Genomic DNA, 8,058 nt, shown 5'->3' on the forward strand with positions numbered 1-8,058 from the left:
TTAACTTTAACTAGTAATGACTTCATGACTTTCTTTGCTAACAAAATTTTGACTATTAGAGAAAAAATTACTCATAACCATCCCAAAGATGTATCGTTATCTTTGGCTGCTTTCAGTGATGCCGGTATTTGGTTAGACTCTTTCTCTCCGATTGTTCTGTCTGAGTTATTTTCATTAGTTACTTCATCCAAACCATCAACATGCTTATTAGACCCCATTCCTGCCAGGCTGCTCAAGGAAGTCCTACCATTATTTAATGCTTCAATCTTAAATATGATCAATCTATCTTTGTTAGTTGGTTATGTACCACAGGCCTTTAAGGTGGCAGTAATTAAACCATTACTTAAAAAGCCATCACTTGACCCAGCTATCTTAGCTAATTATAGGCCAATCTCCAACCTTCCTTTTCTCTAAAAGATTCTTGAGAGGGTAGTTGTAAAACAGCTAACTGATCACCTGCAGAGGAATGGTCTATTTGAAGAGTTTCAGTCAGGTTTTAGAATTCATCATAGTACAGAAACAGCATTAGTGAAGGTTACAAATGATCTTCTTATGGCTTCGGACAGTGGACTTATCTCTGTGCTTGTTCTGTTGGACCTCAGTGCTGCTTTTGATACTGTTGACCATAAAATTTTATTACAGAGATTAGAGCATGTCATAGGTATTAAAGGCATTGCGCTGCGGTGGTTTGAATCATATTTGTCTAATAGATTACAGTTTGTTCATGTAAATGGGGAATCTTCTTCACAGACTAAAGTTAATTATGGAGTTCCACAAGGTTCTGTGCTAGGACCAATTTTATTCACTTTATACATGCTTCCCTTGGGCAGTATTATTAGACGGTATTGCTTAAATTTTCATTGTTACGCAGATGATACCCAGCTTTATCTATCCATGAAGCCAGAGGATACGCACCAATTAGCTAAACTGCAGGATTGTCTTACAGACATAAAGACATGGATGACCTCTAATTTCCTGCTTTTAAACTCAGATAAAACTGAAGTTATTGTACTTGGCCCCACAAATCTTAGAAGCATGGTGTCTAACCAGATCGTTACTCTGGATGGCATTTCCCTGATCTCTAGTAATACTGTGAGAAATCTTGGAGTTATTTTTGATCAGGATATGTCATTCAAAGCGCATATTAAACAAATATGTAGGACTGCCTTTTTGCATTTACGCAATATCTCTAAAATCAGAAAGGTCTTGTCTCAGAGTGATGCTGAAAAACTAATTCATGCATTTGTTTCCTCTAGGCTGGACTATTGTAATTCATTATTATCAGGTTGTCCTAAAAGTTCCCTAAAAAGCCTTCAGTTGGTTCAGAATGCTGCAGCTAGAGTACTGACGGGGACTAGCAGGAGAGAGCATATCTCACCCGTGTTGGCCTCCCTTCATTGGCTTCCTGTTAATGCTAGAATAGAATTTAAAATTCTTCTTCTTACTTATAAGGTTTTGAATAATCAGGTCCCATCTTATCTTAGGGACCTCATAGTACCATATTACCCCATTAGAGCGCTTCGCTCTCAGACTGCAGGCTTACTTGTAGTTCCTAGGGTTTGTAAGAGTAGAATGGGAGGCAGAGCCTTCAGCTTTCAGGCTCCTCTCCTGTGGAACCAGCTCCCAATTCAGATCAGGGAGACAGATACCCTCTCTACTTTTAAGATTAGGCTTAAAACTTTCCTTTTCGCTAAGGCTTATAGTTAGGGCTGGATCGGGTGACCCTGGACCATCCCTTGGTTATGTTGCTTTAGACGTAGACTGTGTTTCATAATTATTGTATGGCCTTGCCTTGCAATGTGGAGCGCCTTGGGGCAACTGTTTGTTGTGATTTGGCGCTATACAAGAAAAAAGTTGATTGATTGATTGATTGACTGGAGGAGGAAAGAGTGACTGGAACCAGGTGGCCACCCACAGAGCTGACTGGCAGTAGATACTTCTAGAAACAAGAATGAAAAGGTTACAGAGTCTAGAGCTTGGAGAACACTGACATGGAATGTCTTATGAGACAGAGGGCCAGGTATCGCTAACAACAACAGAGTTTCTGGCGAATGCAGAATGGATGAACCAGGGTCTAAATACAGGTGGCGATGATTGCAGACAGTTGTAGACCATCAGCTCCAGGAGGCGGCTCCTGCAGCAAACAGGAAGGCAGGGGGAGCACAACAGCGCATACACCAAGGCAGCACAACACCCTCGGTGGGTTTCTGCTGCAGGTGCGTTTCTCAGCCTGAGGATGAACTCTTTGGGATGAATGCCAGGCGTCATGTTTGGAGGAAACCAGGCACCATCCCTACAGTGAAGCATGGTGGAGGCAGCATCATGCTGTGGGGATGTTTTTCAGCAGTAGGAACTGGGAGACTAGTCAAGATTGAGGGAAAGATGAATGCAGCAATGTACAGAGACATCCTGGATGAAAACCTGCTCCAGAGGGCTCTTGACCTCAGACTGGGGTGACAAAATATCAAAGGAGTGGCTTCAGGACAACTGTCATGGTCTGCCTCTCTCCTTTCCTATTTTAACCTTGTATACTGAGTCTTTACCCCAGATGGCGAACTGCAGAGCTGAGGAACACCTGCTGCTTATTACCACCACACACCTGACGTGCATAAGCGGCTCATTAGCAGCAGGCTACTTAATCCCAGGCTTGCAGCTCGTTCAGGTGGATTCTTGGTGGGTTTCCATGACCATGCTGTGAAGTCAGATGGTTTTCCTCTCTGTGCCATGAAGCCAGATTCTCTGCATGAGATTCCATCACCTTGACCTCGTCTTTCCAGTCACTTCCATGTGCTCGGATGACGAAGCTTCCCACAGCTATTTTCCAGGTAACCTGGTCAACTCTATTTCCCATATTAGAGAGTGTTGTTTTTCCTGGTGTTCCCAAATACTATCCTGTGTGGCTTCCACGCTGCACCAACTTCTGGCTCCACAGCTACCTGCTGAACATCACTTTGGAACTCTCCGGCTCTCAGCTCGGAGCGCGCAGTTCTGCCCCGCTCCAGTTAAGTTCCGTCTCTGTAGGATTCTGTTCTCATGCACTCCTGCCTGTGACTGTGCATGTTTAAGAACTGTTCCAAGAACTAGTACCAAGAAATTTCTCCAAGAACTGAAAGGGCCAGCAGGTTCTTCTCTCTGCATGGGCTGGAGGACAGCAAGCCATTCAGAGTTCATGGACAGAATGCTGCAGCTCCTGAGAGGACACCAGCTGGACCTTTTGTGCAGCAACTCAATCCTGGCCGGACTGAAAGGTGCAGGAGTACGCAGGGGCAAAAATATCACATTTGTGCGCAGGAAGCCTGAAAAAATGCTGGTGTGCTGTGGTGGCTGCTGTATCACTGTATTACGTTACTAAGCCATATATATAGCCCCAACCAGTCCCAGCAGAAGACTGCCCCTCCCTGAGCCTGGTTCTGCTGGAGGTTTCTTCCTGTTAAAAGGGAGTTTTTCCTTCCCACTGTAGCCAAGTGCTTGCTCACAGGGGGTCGTTTTGACCGTTGGGGTTTTACATAATTATTGTATGGCCTTGCCTTACAATATAAAGCACCTTGGGGCAACTGTTTGTTGTGATTTGGCGCTATATAAAAAAATTGATTGATTGATTGATATATTGATTTATAACAGAAGACTGTCAAAAGGGGGAAAAAAATAAGTGTAAAGATGATTGAATATATCATCAGAGCAGTAAAGTGATCAGTCCGTGTGAATGTCACACATTGACTCCCCATGTGCTGCATCTGATCCACAACGTGAATTCTGCCTTCCAGAACAACTGTTATAATCTTATGACTCATTTGCCACAAGTACAGAAGGGATGGATTGTCATTCCAACACTCATATTGTTATACAACCCCTGGCAAAAATTATGGAATCACCGGCCTCAGAGGATGTTCATTCAGTTGTTTAATTTTGTAGAAAAAAAGCAGATCACAGACATGACACAAAACTAAAGTCATTTCAAATGGCAACTTTCTGGCTTTAAGAAACACTATAAGAAATCAAGAAAAAAAGATTGTGGCAGTCAATAACGGTTACTTTTATAGACCAAGCAGAGGGAAAAAAATATGGAATCACTCAATTCTGTTTGCCTTTAACAACCTTCCCATGTTGTTTGTATTTGGTCCAGAGTTTAGACACAGCTGACTGTGAACAACCAACATCTTTTGCAACATTGCGTGATGATTTACCCTCTTTTAAGAGTTTGATAATCCTCTCCTTTGTTTCAATTGACGTCTCTCGTGTTGGAGCCATGATTCATGTCAGTCCACTTGGTGCAACAGCTCTCCAAGGTGTGATCACTCCTTTTTAGATGCAGACTAACAAGCAGATCTGATTTGATGCAGGTGTTAGTTTTGGGGATGAAAATTTACAGGGTGATTCCATAATTTATTCCTCAGAATTGAGTGAGTCCATATTTTTTTTCCCTCTGCTTGGTCTAAAACAGTAACCGTTACTGACTGCCACAATTTTTTTTTCCTGATTTCTTATAGTGTTTCTTAAAGCCAGAAAGTTGCCATTTGAAATGACTTTAGTTTTGTGTCATGTCTGTGATCTGCTTTTTTTCTACAAAATTAAACAACTGAATGAACATCCTCCGAGGCCGGTGATTCCATAATTTTTGCCAGGGGTTGTATTTAATTAAAAAAAAAAAAAAGCACATGCAGGAGGCGATTGCTGTTGCTGACGCTGCATTCATGTACCATCAGAAATTACACAACTTTTTTTGTTGTTTCAAATTCTGCAGTTGCTTGTGGCAAGAGTGTGGTTTCATTTTTGGTAAAATAAGGTGCTTCACATAGGTAAGGTCTAACCTTACCAACCCCCAGAGCAACAGTGGTAAGGAAAAACTCCTTCTGAGGAAGAAACCTCAAGCAGACCAGACTCAAAGGGGTGACCCTCTGCTTGGGCCATGATACAGACATAAATTACAGAACAATTCACGGACGAATATACAAGAGATGCTGTTGGTGCACAGGACGGGAGGGTCGCCAACACAAATACAACTCCCATCTCTGGATGGAGCTGCACCTTAAACAGAGAGAAAAAAACAATCAGGCATCAGAAAGACAAAAAATACAGTATAATTTGCCAGCAATAATCAACAAGAAAAACAGAAGAAATACTAAGGTGATCGCCGGCCACTAGCCCTATATAGGCCAAAATTTATCTGGCCCGTGCAAAGAGCCTAGTGAAGCTGACCCCCCCCACCCACAGATAAAAAAAAAAAATCCAAGCAAACAGGCTGAGTTTGCCCTGTAAATTCTGACAGTACATGAATGCAGCAGCAGCAGCGCTTACAAACCGGCTTTGGCACTGTATGAAAACATTCAGCTGGTTGAACGAAATCAAATTAAATGCTAATGTTACAAAAACTATGCAAAGGATAAGAAACCGTCAAGAACGACAGCAAAATGAAATACGGACAAATTGAGGTTTTTGACGGGATTCCTTCAAATTTTTCGACAGTTTAAAAATCCTGACGAAGCGCCAGCTGCAGGAATGAAGCTGCACGAAGGTTAAACAATGCCAACAAAAGTCCAGATTTCTTGTTTTGTTTGGGCTTCATTTGCCTTCGTTAAGTGACGAAGTTCCTAGGTCCTGCTAGACCTTCGACACCGTCGACCATAGCATTATGGTCAACCGGCTGCACGATCTGGTAGGGTTGTCGGGGTCCGTGCTGAAGTGGTTTGCCTCATACTTGGAGGAGAGGACCTTTAGTGTGTTGGCTGGCCATAAACTATCGAAAACAGCTGCTTTACAGTATGGTGTCCCGCAAGGTTCTGTTTTGGGGCCACTGCTGTTTCAATTGTATGTCCTTCCCCTCGGCCAGTTGATTCAGGACTTCAGGGATATTTCCTACCACCTGTTTGCAGACGACTTACAACTGTACTGTTCCTTTAAGATTTCAGAAGTCCACAAATTGAACTCTTTATTTGACTGCCTGTCACAGGTGAAGAAGTGGCTTAATGGAAACCGTCTGCAACAGAACTCTGAAAAAAACTGAGACACTTATTGTTGCCCCTGACAGTGCTGTTCCTGTTATCAGGAGCCTCCTTGGTGACTTGGGCTTAATGGCAAAAACAAGCCTTAGAAACCTTGGCGTTATTTTTGATGAAGGAATGTCTCTTGCTCAGCACGCAAGCAAGCTTGTGAAGAATTGCTTCTTTCAACTGCGAAATATCGCCAAACTTAAACAGTTGGTGTCACAGAAAGAATTAGAGGAAATTATCCATGCCTTTGTCTCCACGCGGTTGGACTATTGCAACAGCCTTGTTATGTGCTGATGCCGGTCAGAGAACCGAACCAGCATCTGACAATAGCCCAGCACTAAATAACCAGAAAGCGGTTCCAAGAAACAAATTTATTCCCCCTCATGTGCAATAATCCGTGTACAACATAAATAGTCAGCTGTCTTGGAAAGGTGAAGGACGGCGTGCTCTCCAGCGCCCAAATGGATCAAAGCCCGGCACTTCTGGACTCAGATTCACCGCCAAACACCCCGTAGGTGAATACGACAAACTGAGTCTGTGAAGGACGGAAAAGGTGAGGTAAGTCAACAGAGCTACAACAAATATCCTTCAGAGGCACACACTATCAGCAACACATTCAGGTCTGAATTTAAGCCTTATGTAAATGAGCAGCTTCTCACAACAGGTGGAGGATCATCAATCCATACGCCACGGCAGTGAGAAGCAAACTGCACAATTCTCATCAATGTTCAAATATACTGCGTAACAAAACGCCAAATTACTATTAGCGATTATTCAGACGATAATCACCTCTGATGTGTGCTGACAGCATGTGTCCCTCACCCGTCCTCCTTCACAGGCACGATGTGTCAAACCCTGGCGCGGTCCTCAGCGTCTCACAACCGAACGTCACAAGGTCGAGTTCCCGGCAGTTCTGCTCAAATCACTCATGGCTTAAATGCAGAACGCCATCTAATTATCTGCTTCAGCTGAAAGTCTTTAAGTCTGCACGTGAGCATCATCCACAGGTGCAGCCAATAGTTCTGATGAGGGTGAAGGACTCTTCCGCCAGCACCTTCTCCACAGAAAAAAACAGTTTGCATACCACCTGGAGAGCAAAGAAAAGAAAACAGCACCCAAATGTCCATCCAAACCCCCCAACACACAACAAGCCTGTTCACTTGCCTGGGTAAGAAGGAGATAAATTGGTTGCAGTATGTCCAGAACTGTGCTGCGAGGCTTCTGACCCGCACCAACAGGAGAGCCCACATCACGCCTATCTTGGAATCCCTCCACTGGCTCCCTGTTGCCTCCAGAATTAATTTTAAAATCTTGGTTTTGACTTTCAGAGCACTACATGGTCAGGCTCCTGATTACATTGCTGACTTGATTCAGCCTTACACCTCAGCCTGCAGCCTCAGATCTTTAGGTCAGAACCTGTTGATGGTTTCTCGAATCTCCTTTAAAACTTGAGGAGACCGATCTTTTAAAGCCATAGCGCCTCGTCTCTGGAACGAACTCCCTCTGTCCCTGCGATCCCTGGACTCTGTTGAGATGTTCAAAAAGCAACTAAAGACTCTACTTTTTAAACAGGCTTTTCATGGCCAATAATCTTTTAGTACTGAGTGTTTTACTGTATATTTTTATTGTTTTACCTTGTAAAGCACTTTGTGACCCCTGTCTGTGAAAGGCGCTATATAAATAAAGTTTACTTACTTACTTACTTACTTATTTATTTTATTTTTAATAAATTTTCAAAAGTCAGATTTTTTTTCATGTTGTCATTATGGGGTATTGTATGTAGAATTTTGTGGGAAAAAAAATGAATTTCATCCATTTTGGAATAAGGCTGTAACATAAGAAAATATGGAAAAAGTGAAGTGCTGTGAATACGTTTCAGATCAACTATAATCTATATACATAAAGGGCTACATCTGTCTGTCTGTCTGTCTGTCTGTCCGGGATAAACTCCCAAACTATAATATGTAGCCCTAAAAACTATATATATTCTGAATGCTCATGACATGGGGAACAAACTGGTACCATTTTTTTTTTTTTTACTGTTGAACTGAAAAAACAAGCCTGTTGGCTG

The sequence above is a fragment of the Thalassophryne amazonica genome, chromosome 9, assembly GCF_902500255.1.
Source record: "Thalassophryne amazonica chromosome 9, fThaAma1.1, whole genome shotgun sequence".
In the NCBI taxonomy this organism is placed as follows: Eukaryota; Metazoa; Chordata; class Actinopteri; order Batrachoidiformes; family Batrachoididae; genus Thalassophryne; species Thalassophryne amazonica.